This window comes from Pocillopora damicornis, chromosome 10, assembly GCF_964200805.1.
Source record: "Pocillopora damicornis chromosome 10, jaPocDami1.2, whole genome shotgun sequence".
NCBI lineage: Eukaryota > Metazoa > Cnidaria > Anthozoa > Scleractinia > Pocilloporidae > Pocillopora > Pocillopora damicornis.
In genome coordinates, this window is record NC_142679.1 from 10208449 (window position 1) to 10221295 (window position 12847).

The following is a 12847-nucleotide window of genomic DNA, read 5'->3' on the forward strand; positions in this document are numbered from 1 at the left end:
TTTCATGAATAAATACATATGTGTTCGAGAATTAATCTTTCGTCTTTCTCGAGATGTGAGCTTGCGACGCCTCTGCACAAACTCCTTAAATGCAAGCGCAACAACAACCTCAAGAAACCTTACCTCAGCACCTGGGGGTTGTAAGGTTGCATGTAAACGCGTTTTATTTTTCGACCACGGCTAGGTGGGTTACCTCACCTACCTGGGGTCCCCCACCTCCATGTAAAAAGGCCCTAAATAAGACGACGTGAGCAATTTTTTGCAAGTTTCCTGCAGTCTGTCTTCTCCAATTGCACCGTGCACGGCAGCGTAAACATTATTTTGAACAATCAAAACCCTTGATAACTTCGGGTCTTTGACTTCTAAAACATTTTTTAGTGACACTTGAGTTCATTTAGCTTTGATTTCCTCCATTTTCCCCGTAAATTTTGAGCTTTTCATTCACAGTTATCGGTTAACTGGATCAAATGTTCTCGCTCAAACCAAAGTATAAAATGTGACATGTTTTTGACCAGCCATTAGGGACGTTTGTTTCCTTTTTTTGTGCGTTGTGAGAATTTTGCACTCTTTCCGGCACAATAGAAAGCTTCTTCGCGCAGATCCTAGTGATATGAACTTGATATGATATGAACTTCCATTTCTATGCAGATGACTGTCAGATTTATTTTTCGCTTGACTCGGTTTCATCAGTTATTACTACGAGAATCGAAACCTGCCTACAAGATATTGAAACTTGGATGTCATTGAACAAGCTTAAATTAAACGGTGATAAGACTGAGCTTTTGGTCATCGGATCGGGCAATTTGTCTACTTCTAAGCTACCTTCTTTTACAGCGATTGATAGATCTGTTATATACCCTTCGCACTCTGCCAGGAACATAGGTGTAATCTTTGAAAATAAATTAAATGTGGAACTTCAAGTTTCTGCTATTTGTAAATCTGCATTTCTTCACATCCGGAATATTTCTCGGATTAGAAAGTTTTGTCAGTTAGTAGTACTAATGCGCTAGTACACGCCTTCGTTACATGCAGATTAGACAACTGTAATTCTCTGTTATATGGTCTTCCGAAACATTTAGTTCACAGACGGCAGTTAGCCCAAAATTGTGCGGCACGGCTGATCTTATGTGGTCGCAAGCATGATCACGTTACTCCTTTACTGAGGGAACTGCACTGGCTCCCCGTGGAGCTGAGGATTATTTTTAAAATCTTATTTTTTACTTTTAAAGCTTTAAATAATTTATGCCCTAGTTATATCAATGACTCGTTAGAAACTTATAAGCCTACTAGGTCTTTACGATAATCGAGTAGGAACTTGTTAATGATTCCTCGCTCTAAGTTGGCGATCGCGCCTTTTCTGTCGCTGCACCTAAGCTGTGGAATGACATTACTGAAACCATAAAATGTAGTGTAGATCTTAACGCTTTTAAGCGTAATCTTAAAACTTATCTTTTTAAGCGATATTTTTATGAATGATTACGTTTGATTATTTTTTATATTTTTTTTACTTTGATTGTGAAGCACCTTAGAGTTTTTGGACAGGGCGCTATATAAATTGTCATTTATTATTATTTATTATTGTTGTCGCTCTGTTATAAAAGAATTTGTTCATGCTTTTAGCTGTGCGTATATCGAATTATGGATGTACTTGCGAATTTAGGGGAGTACTCAAAATGCTAGAGTTGCGCCTCGAGCTACTCTCACGCATTTTTCGTGCTCTCCAAAATTCCTGCGTGCATCCATAACTCGATATACGCACACTGAGCATGAACAAATTCTTAAGTGATCTTCTTCTTTCGTTGCCTTTGAATCCGAGCCTTTTCGTGCCTACTTCCCGCCTAAACTTCACGTTGGCGCCAAGATGAACCTGACCTGGAATGAACACCTTTGCTCCTGACCTCTTTATATACTTGGTCAAATTACCAAAAATAATTCTCATTTGGAAGGCGTGAGGAATTCATGTCAAGAATCGCAAATAAGTGCACGTGCATATATCTGTACAACGAAAACTTAGGGACCGGTCATTATTTATCGCCTGGGGGGGGGGGGTCGGAGTATTTTTGTTGTCACATCGGAGCATTTACCTGATCCCCCCGTAGAGTATCTAGTTTTTTAGGGATCCCCCCTTATCGGTAGTGGAAAGTTTCATGATCCCCCCCCCTTTTCTCCCAGCCACCGCCAAATAACTTTTTGAATATGCAAGTGATATTTTAATAGTGGTACTTACGTCTCATGGACCTTGAACCACAACGGTAAATATTTGCTGGTCAGATACGAACTGAATTGTCGAGGAAGTGCCAATCTCAGGCTGTTCATCCAAATCCACGAAAACATAGTCATCGTCGCTCTCTGCCTCTCCACTTTCGGATTCTTCATCCTCGGATTCCACGTCATCTTCATCACTCGACAGTTCTTCTGTTATCACAGTCTCTTTATTCTGTCGGTAATAGTGACATCGAATGGCCTTCACTTTGTCAAGTTTCCGACCCACAGTCGTCAAACCATGCTTGTTGAGATACAGGTCTAGTTCTCTTACCCGCAACTTTTCAACTTTGCCACCCTCGATGAGGTTATCCCATTGAAAGTCCTTGTACGTTAGTTCGGCCTCTTGCCTTCTTCGCTCCTGAGCTGCTCTTGTTCTGATGTCCTTTCGGATCTCAATATCCTTCAAATGATTAACATATGCAATGACGTGCTTCTCTTCCACATTATATTTTGAGCAGAAGCTCTTCATGGTATCCTGATCGTTTCTGATACTGTCAGAATGTTCCTCGTACAGATCTTTAATACATTTTCTTGGAAGGTAATCATCTGGTGTCCTGCCCGTCGATTCCGTCTGATAGATATCCATGAAATGTCCAGGATTGTTTGAATCTGGTACAGGTTGCGGAATTCTTTCCGTTTCTGGACTGACCCATCTATTGTTAGAACACCAGGAACAGAGATTGGAACTTTCTTCTCTTGACTCTTTACAGGCATCACGACAGAATTCCATAAAAAGTTCTCCACGAATATAGTGGTCTTCCATAAACGATTCGATCTTTCGGAAGTATGCTGCACCGGGCGCTTGCTCTTTGTTTCGTTCTGATGCACCCCGATAGTTGTCGAGGTAAACAGAATTGAAAAAGAATAATTCATCAGGGGACTCGCTTACTTTGCTCTTGATGTAATCTTTAAGGACAGGGGCATCATCAATTCTCTCGGCTACCTGACTACAGACATACCAGGCATTTTTCTCCATCCGTTTCTTTTCGTACTCTTCGTATGACTGGAGAGACAGTTGTTTGATTTCCTCTTCTGAAAGATCCTCAAATCTCCTATATTTTTCCCACTCTAGAGTTGCGCCATCCACAAGAGCATCAGAAATTGCCGAGTTTGTCCTTTCGGCTTCACCTTGCCCGCTGTCGCCCCTCGAACGATGACATCGCACTCTATAATCGGAATTGTGAACCCTTGCTAACTCGGCGTCTCGAAATCTAACTTCGTAGTTGGAAACTCCCACGCCCGGACCAGCATTTTTTTTGGTCTGATCCCCCCCATTATGCTTGTCAATTACGGCTGATCCCCCCTAAAGGTCTTCAAAAAACCATGTGATCCCCCCCTAAATACTCCGACCCCCCCCAGGCGATAAATAATGATCGGTCCCTTATTTGTAAACTAATGGAGCACAGCAGGGTGCGGCCAAGGACATCATGTATAGTCTTACATGACATACCAGGCTGACGTTTAATATCGATTTGACAGTGCGTAGTAATGTGATTATCACTTGGAGATGGAGACGTCCATGTACGAGCTTGACTGTTATGGCCGAGGAGTTAGCCTCTTTGGTTTTTTTTTAAGTAACAGTTAGACAATGAGAGATGCTTTCGCCCAAAATTATGAAGTGGTTGATGCTCTTTCCTCTGCCAAAATCGTAGTACATCCAAACGGGAATGATTTCAACAAGTCCCGCGCTCCAACCTTAGTTTCAAGTGAACTGCTAAAGTATGCGGTCAAAGGAAAAGGTTTCCAAGATCTTTCAGGTTTGTACCCGTTTTTTGTCGGTTTTACACTCTTCTCTGCGCTCATTTCTGGCGCAACCTTACCTTCAGGTCGATTTGTGTTCAGTTTTCACGAGGTCGATCGCAAATTGAAAGGTATCTCGATCAGGAAAAAAAGTTGAGAAGTACTGGAACGTTCCGGAGCACGGGAATATCTTAAGGTTAAGAATGATGAGATATACCCAGCTTTTCCTATCGTAGTTTATCGGTGCCCACCAAGGTCAATTAGCGTTTGGTGACAGAGCTGAATAATGTCTGCGCATGCACCACGCTTTGGCGCGGAAAACGGATTTTGAGGGGTGTGGACAAAACGTGGGGTAGGCCATGGCCTACCCTATGGCCTACCCTATGGCCTGCCAGTGGTCAGATTTTTAAAAACATAAAAATAAAATCAGTAAGAGTTGAACAAGTACACTGGCGTACAATTCTATGCCTCTAAAAAGAGTATACTTAAAAGTTACTAACACAATTTTCAACATCCGAGGGAACGAAACAATGCAAATATTACAGCACCCAGCCTTGAAACATCCTAACTCTGTCCTCCCCACACAAACACCCAACCATAACAGTAGGTTAAGGGGGAGGGGAGAGAAAGGGGCCAATATTGCGTGGTCACTGAGGATATCCAAAATGGTGGCATCACAATCCACACAGGCTGCCAGCTGGTAACATATAGTGGAGTGCTAGTGTAAAAATGTAATGAACAGCATTATATTGGACAACATATCCAGGTATGAAAACAGAAACAGTACATGCCAGGCCAATTTTTTAATCGCCTCTTTAGTGCTGTAGAGTATTATATTTGCAACAAGCACTGTGGGACACACAGGCATTGCCGTCATAAACATTTCACAAACTTTACTTGCTTTTCCTACTGAAGTGTGGTAGCATAACAATACAAGTGGTGTATTAAGCTGTTCCCTGTACAATAGGAAGTTCATTTGGGATACCATATTGCATGACATTGTGTCAAAAAGATGTAACACAAAGTAATAGATAAATTTAACAATCTGTGTAATATTTTTTGTTTTCTTTTATATCTCATTATAAACATCCTAAAGTTAGTTAATTAATTAATTATTTGACTCTTACTGATTTTATTTTTATGTTTTTAAAAGTCTGACCACCGCTAGGCCACAGGGTAAGCCATGGCCTACACCATGGCCCTACCCCACATTTTGTCCACACCTGATTTTGAGTCATTTGCACATTCAATTTTCTATTTCCAGGTCTTGTTTCCTTGCCAATTTTCTTTTACAGATTAATCTCCAAAAACTTTTTACACCCCCTAAATATTTTCAAAAATTGATTTTCTCCTTAAAAATATTGGAAATGGGAAAATGCCCTCAACAACCACAAAATGCCTTGAGTGCTTGAGCCCACGTTATTGACAGCTTAGCTGTGACATAGCATTTCATTATTCAGCTCTACTGCATTTGGTATAGACATCGCAGTTTTCCCATCATGGAGAACAGTGGGCACTTGCTTTTATCAATGCTTGTTTAACCATTCCCTCCATGTAAATGAGCAAGACTTGACCTCTTAAGAAAAATGCCTTGATGATTTGTTTTCCCCTTCGGCAGACAATGGAAGAAGGAATTGATCCCTTAATATCAGAAACAGGGGTGCAAGGCCATAGTCGTTACTGATTAAAGTGGGAAAAGTAAACTTTGAAAACCTAAAACAGCAGTTTGAAGGTGGAGCGATGATCAGTGAAAAAAGTATTCTTGAACACCTAGATGCATTTTAAGGCTACTGTAACTTTCATCATGAGGCACCTCCTATCCTGCTACACTATGTAAGTTGAGTTAAAGTGATTTCTTAGTATTGCAATGCACATCCTGTACTGGGCATAAAAATCATATAATAACGCAATTAAGTGTGTGCGCATTTCTGAGGACATGGTGTGTAAAGCTTTATCTTGATGATGAAAATTATAACCTTGAAAGCAACAACTTAAGGAATGTTTTGAGTTGATATTGTTTGAAATGGGGGATTTTTCCACAAATAATACATCAAATTGTTCCTTATGCTTGAGACTTTCTGTCTATCAAGTTTTATTCAAGTGTTACTTTAAAAACCCATACTCCCAGTGACCACACAATGTACAGGCATAAATGGGGTAAGATTGGCCAATCAGATCTCTTGATCAAGCAGGGTGATCTATCTTTTTTATTGTATTTTTTGAAACCAACATTGGTAGGACACATTTATAGAAAGTTTTTAAAAAAATATCTGATAACTTTTTTTTTGGAAAAATCGGTTTAAATGTTTGTTTCTGTTATCAATAGTTATATTTTTTTATTTTTCATTGATCCAGTGATCCAGATTGTTCCTTTGTCTCCAGTTTTCATAAATTCTGATTGCATAATCTGTCAGATGGCAAAGGCACCAATGTTTCATCAGTTGACAGTGCTCAGTAAGAGACTTTCTCAGTGGCAGTGATGCTGATGTGATGATGTGGTATTTTGCATAAACAATATGGAGGTGTTTGGTGAGTCTGAACATCAAATTGCTTTTTGCACATAAATTTCTTATGACTTACTTTGATAGGACTTTGCCAAAACCTCTTAGATAGTGTAATAAAAAATTATAGTTGCAAACCGATGCTTCATGGAAACATAGGCGGACATACATGAAGTATGCATCAGCTTATTTGTCATACAAGTTTCTTACTAATAGTCTATTTTCTATCAGGCTATAGAGTTCTGCAGAGATGAGGAGTAACTAACAAAATTAGTTCAAGAAACTTGCAGCAATGAATTAAATATTTCATTGAGAACTTTGTTGAAACTCTTTATTTACTAGGGGGATGAAATCCATGAAAGATTATGTTATCAACCCAACTTCATGATTTGTACTTTGTGCTGATTGCATTTACTGTCTGCAATTTAAGGCTGTATTTGAAAGTTTCTGCTAGGTTAAAGTGGAGGCAGTGTAAACAATTTTAGTGTAAGGAAAATTAATGTTTCATGAGTAAAAAAAAAAACAGCAGTAAAACCAGTAAAAACAAGCTCTAGTACACCCCATGGACAAATTATAATTTATGCTTTAATTTCGCATAGTGCTATTTCTCTTCAGTTTTCATAATAATGTCTGCTCTGAGTGTTGGAGCCATTAACCATTCATTAATTCAGTTGTGGCTCTGGCAGGTGGAAGGCTGGCAGCTTATTCTTTTGGGTGCTTTGATTGGTTTCCTGAGCTTTTGAATGGGTTTATTGAGAATTAGTGACTTCAAAAAGTAAGACTTGTTCTGTCTCTGACAAAACTCTTGCATAGCTTTGTCATAAATTAAAGCATTAGGACACATTTTCCAGTGGTTTTTAAGGTGATAAAGCCACTTAGAATTCTTGGATAATGCTTGAAAAAGTCTTAAACCACTTGCCTCTGGCTCAAGACTTAAAAACTTGCTCTTAATTTGACTGGTAAAGGTAAAGAATCTGATCCTACTGATGCATCAACTAAGTTGTAGGCCAATGTGTCAGTCAACAGTCAGTCAACTGTCAAACAGTTTCCACTGCTGTAAAACTGCAATTAAAAATGGCTCCTTTAGGAGCCACCATGTATTCAAAATTCAATGATCAATTATGATTTTTTGCTTCCCAATCTTGGAAATTAACAAAAAGTAATCATGTCAGTGAGATCAGTGAGTTGGCTGACAAGCTAATTCACTCCCTTGGTATCTGACCCTTGGAAAAAAAAAAAGAAGACCTAGGTACTATTGTTTTGTTTTCGAAATGGTGGTAGATAATGTTTTGAAATGGTGGCAATTTAGAGTTCCTTTTCTTATTAGGTAGTGTGTTGGCTGATAATAGTAATAATAATAATAATAATAATAATAATAATAATAACTTTATTTATATACTGTAGTACTTGTATCCTCTGCTCAAGGCGCTTTACGATCATACAAAATCATACACTATTAATAGAAATTTACAAATTTACAACCATATCTTACTATATGATACTTAAACATGGCTAAAATTCATACTGATTAAAAAAGAAAATTAAAGCCTGCTATATAGCAGTTTAAAAATACAAAAATATGTATCCAGTAAATATTAAAATTTTAAGATAGTATTACAATAATAATAATAATGAAAAATGAAAGGAAAAAATGTCAAACATTATTACTTTAAACTAACATAAAAAATGTACAAAGGTATTTGTGATGTTGGTCACTGTTGAATTGGTACCAAATGAAATTTGGTCAACAGTCTTTAAGCACTTTGTAAGGTTTGCTTTGAAAGATGAATAGCTGTTCAACTGGTTTGGTAGACATTTCCAAAAAAGGCTAGCACAGTGAACAAAAGAATTATGGAATACTTTCGATTTAGAGTGAAAAATGTGGTGTTTACGGTTAAATAACCACTGAGACGTTCGGTAGAAACACAACGATATTTAATCAACCTGTGAGACCAAACCCGACTACAGAATAGCTTCTCTTCATAAGGACCGCGTGTGCATTCCGAACATTATGATTGGCAGCTGTCAGAAACACTACATCTCTCCCCTTCTTGATTATAAACTTGAATACATGTATGTCTAGAAAAAATCGACTTAAGCAACTGAACTCTAATGATTAAGAACGATAAACTGGAACGTGTTTAGCTTGTCACAAAGTTCAACTGCAAGCTCCGAGTGTCTGGTTCTATTGCACAAGTAGGACAAAGTCTTTCAGTTTTGCAGGGAGCCTTGTTTGCCTCTGAGATCGCCGCAAGGGTGTAATTGGGCTTGGAGAACTTGATGACTTGTCTTGTTCTGAAACTTCTGGTGACCAAGGCTCTGCTGTTAAATCTTCGTCTGCCTGCCCTTGTGTTATCTTTTCAGCATGCCTTATGTGGTTCGGGACAACTTTGAACATGGATGAGTTCCGCGTGATAGTTTTATTCCCATTGCTTGCTGTAACCATAGATCCTTTCTTTTCTTCAACCACGAGAGGTACTGGACTGAACGGGGAGCTTAGCTTGTTGCGCTTTGGTTGCTTAATAAGGACTGTGTCTCCTAGCTTGATCTTGCTCTCTCTCACTCCTAACTTATGGTCTGCATATGCTTTCATCTTCAACTTCTGTTCTGCATCCCTATCTGTCATGTTCTTCTGTTTCTCAAGAACTGGTGGTGTCACTTCTGGTAGCGTAGTCTTGAGCTTCCTGTGATTAAGTGCTTCGCACGGCGAAATGTCAGTGGTCGAATGAGGTGTCGCCCGATACTGTCGTAGAAACTTGTAGAGTTCTTGTTTCCAGCTCTTGTGCTCAACGGTAGCGGCTCTCACGCACTTCTCTAATGTCTTCATGAAACGTTCCGCTTCGCCATTAGCTCTTGGCCAGAGAGGCGTGATTTTGCGGTGGTGAAAACCCAGATGCTCAGCAAAGTTCTTGAACTCCGCGCCATTGAAGGGGGGTCCGTTGTCACTCTTTAAGACATCAGGAATTCCTTGTCGAGCGAAGATTGAGTCAAGCTTCGGGATGGTGGATCTAGCAGAAGTGGATGTGACGATTTCAACTTCTGGGAAACGGCTGTACTCGTCTATGACGACCATGAGGTACTCTCCTGAAGGGAGTGGTCCAAGAAAGTCCATCGCAAGTTCTTTCCAGGGGGCGTTTGGTAGCGGTGTCATCTTTAGAGGTTCGAGTCGTTCTGCCTTACTAGTAGTTGTTGCTTGGCATGGTAAACAGCTGTCGACTTTTTCCTTAACCATCTTGTCTACACCAGGAAACCACACTTTCTCTCTGATGAGGCGTTTTGTTTTTACCATTCCTTGGTGTCCAACGTGTGCTAGGTCTACAGCTCTGCCTCTCAGTACTTTTGGGACTACAATCCTGTTTCCTCTCAGTACAATTCCTTGGTAGGCCGACAGTTCGTCCTTCACATTTCTGTACTCCTGTACTTCGGGATGTGTCCAATTGTCAGTCTCGATGGCCTTGATAAGTGCTTGGAGCGAAACGTCCTTCTCCGACTCTAACTTGATTTCTTGCAGCGTCATTGCTTTTGGCACTGCCTGGTTGCATACATAGTTCACGTAGTCTTCTGCAATGCTGCGCTCCTTGCTTTCTATGTTACTTGGATGGCGGCTCATAAAATCGGCTGGATTCTCCGCGTCCTTGCCAGGTCGATAGGTGAGTTGGCAGTTGTAAGGCATGAGCCTCAGCTTCCATCTGTCGATGCGCGCTGACGTTGGCTTGTGACTGTTAAAGATACCTAGGAGTGGTTTGTGGTCTGTGGCAATGGTGAACTCTGATCCATACAAATAAAGATGAAAATGTTCGACTGCCCAGACTACTCCTAGCATCTCCCTCTCCGTTTGAGAGTATCTGCTCTCGACGTCACTGAGTGCTCGGCTAGCGTAACTGATAACTTTACCATCCTGCACCAACAATCCTCCAAGTCCGACAGGGCTCGCGTCGACTATCACTTCACTCTTGAGTCTTGGATTGAAGTACGACATCACGTGATTCTTGATCAGGCTGTCTTTCAGCTTGTCGAATGCTCGTTGCTGTTCGTCGGCCCACTGCCATGACTTGTCCTTCTTGGTTAACAGTCGTAGAGGAGCAGTTATCGTAGCGTAGTTTGGAATGTAACGAGACACATATTGAGCCATTCCCAGCAGAGACTTCACCTCGCCGATGCTTTCTGGCTTGCTCATGTCAGTGATCGCTTTGATCTTGGCTGGGTCTGCCTTGACTCCATTCTTGCTGAAAATCTGTCCGTAGAACTTAATCTCACTCCTTGAAAAGGAACATTTCTCCTTGTTCAGGCGTACGCCATGTTGTTTCAGCCGTTCCAGTACACCACGGAGGTTCTCATCGTGTTTCTTCTGAGTTTTTCCATAAACGATAATGTCGTCGGACATATTCTTGCATCCAGGGAGGCCTGTGAGTATTTCTTCGATTGCGTTCTGAAAGATCTCGGATGCTGCGTTAATTCCAAACATGAGGCGCTTGTATCTTCGGAGTCCGACGTGTGTGCTGAATGTGGTAATGTAGCGGCTCTCTGGGGCCAGCTCCAGTTGGTGGTATCCAGACGAAAGGTCTAACTTGCTGAAGACTGTCGCTCCGTTGAGGTCAGCAACCAGATCGTCTATGATCGGCATCAGGTGTTTTTCTCGTTTAACAGCCTTGTTGGCCTCTCGCATGTCCACACATATTCTCACTTCACCAGAGCTCTTGGGGACTATGACAATAGGGCTCACCCAGGGTGTTGGGCCCGTTACAGTCTCGATGATGTCTAGCTCTTCTAATCGCTTTAACTCCATTTCGACATCCTTTCTGACATGGAAGGGTATCCGACGGTGTGGTTGTTGTTTGGGTGCAACGTTAGTGTCTATGTGAAGCTTGATGACTTTCCCTCGCACTTTGCCGATTCCACCGAACAGGCTTTCCAAATCTCCGTTAATGGGGGACTGGGGACTGGTCTCGTCAGGTTTGACTTGATTGATGATCTTGAGCACACCAAGTTTCGTAGCAGTGTTAAAACCCAGGAGGTTTCCTGAAGCACCTTTGATGACGTGCAAGGTTGTCCATGTGCTGCTGGCGTTGGCGAATATTTCGGCTTCGATGGTTCCCAGAACAGGTAGGGGTGTGGATGATTCGTAGGAGAAAATTCTGCGCTTGGAGGCTTCTGGTACCTTCCGTTGGTATAACTCCCTGAAGGTGCGTTCGTCTATGAGATCGACCGATGCACCGGAGTCGACCATCATTTCGATTTGCTTTCCATCGATCCTGACGTGGCAAGTTGGTTGCTTGTCACCGCCTATGGTGTATACGTATTCGTCATTTTCAGCCGTGTCTTCATGTGTGACGTGTTTTGCTGACTCAGGTGGATTTGTTCTACAAACACGAGCAAAATGGTTTAGTTTGCCACAGGAGGTGCACTTCTTGTTCCTCGCGGGGCAGGAGTCTTTGTGAGGGTATGGTCCGCCACAGTTCCTACATTTAATATTCTCTTTTCGGGAGTTGCTGCGATTGCGTGACTCGTAGCGAGTGCGTGACTCCTGGCGAGGTTGTTGATGGCGCTGTTTCCCTTTGAGATGTGTCGAGATTCCTCTCTTCTTAAACTTTACCGCGTTTACGGTTTGTTCGTGATTTTCTAACTCCTTTGCTTGTATTTCGCTTAATTCTAAGGCTCTACCAGCTTTCATGAGGTCGGCTAAGTCGAGGTCTTCTCGCAGAGCTTTGCGCCGTAGGGAATTCGATTTACAGTTCAAGATAATCTGTTCTTTGATTTCTTTGTCTGGATTTGTGAAATCGCAGGTCTTCGCTAGGCTTCTCAAGCGTGTGTGAAAGCAGTCAAGGTTTTCTCCGTCTTTTTGCTTGGCTTGCCGGAAATTGTACACTTCGTACGTTACGTTGACTTGCGGAGAGAAGTGAGCAGTTAGTTTCTCGACGGCCTTTTTGTAATCTTTGTCTCCACCGACGTCTTGAAGCGTGTCGAAGATCTCGTCGACTTCTGGACCGCCGTAATGCAGCAAAAGGGCTCTCTTCTGCGTATCATCGGAGATTCCCATTCCAATAGTTAGTCTCTCGAATCTTCCTAACCATTTCTTCCATCTTGGGCCTGCATTTCCATCGAGGTGAACTTCAAACGGTGGGAAGTTTGGTAGAGAAATGGCCATGATGTTTACGCGGGAAAATGCTTCGGAGATCGCTTTGGATTTTTCTGTGGAAATCACTTCGGAAATCCCGTTAAATCCTTTTGGTTTTGTTGTGTGTGTGTTCTATGAATAATCCTCGTCGCCAGATGTGGTGTTTACGGTTAAATAACCACTGAGACGTTCGGTAGAAACACAACGATATTTAATCAACCTGTGA

General features: G+C 41.5%; 1 long non-coding RNA gene across 5 annotated transcripts in view; it reads left to right on the plus strand.

Annotated features, from left to right (window-relative positions):
• Positions 1–3631: 3631 nt before the first annotated feature.
• The window catches only part of LOC113664905 (uncharacterized), a 15948-nt gene continuing 6732 nt past the window's right edge, over positions 3632–12847 (plus strand). For 2 of the 5 annotated variants that reach the window (XR_016180721.1, XR_016180722.1), the window contains exons 1-2: positions 3635–4022; positions 6361–6534. This is a non-coding gene — a long non-coding RNA (uncharacterized LOC113664905). Of the gene's footprint in view, positions 4023–5623; positions 5941–6360; positions 6823–12847 lie in introns of those variants that run through there. The other 3 variants (XR_016180723.1, XR_003445671.2, XR_016180720.1) reach the window with 3 other exon arrangements.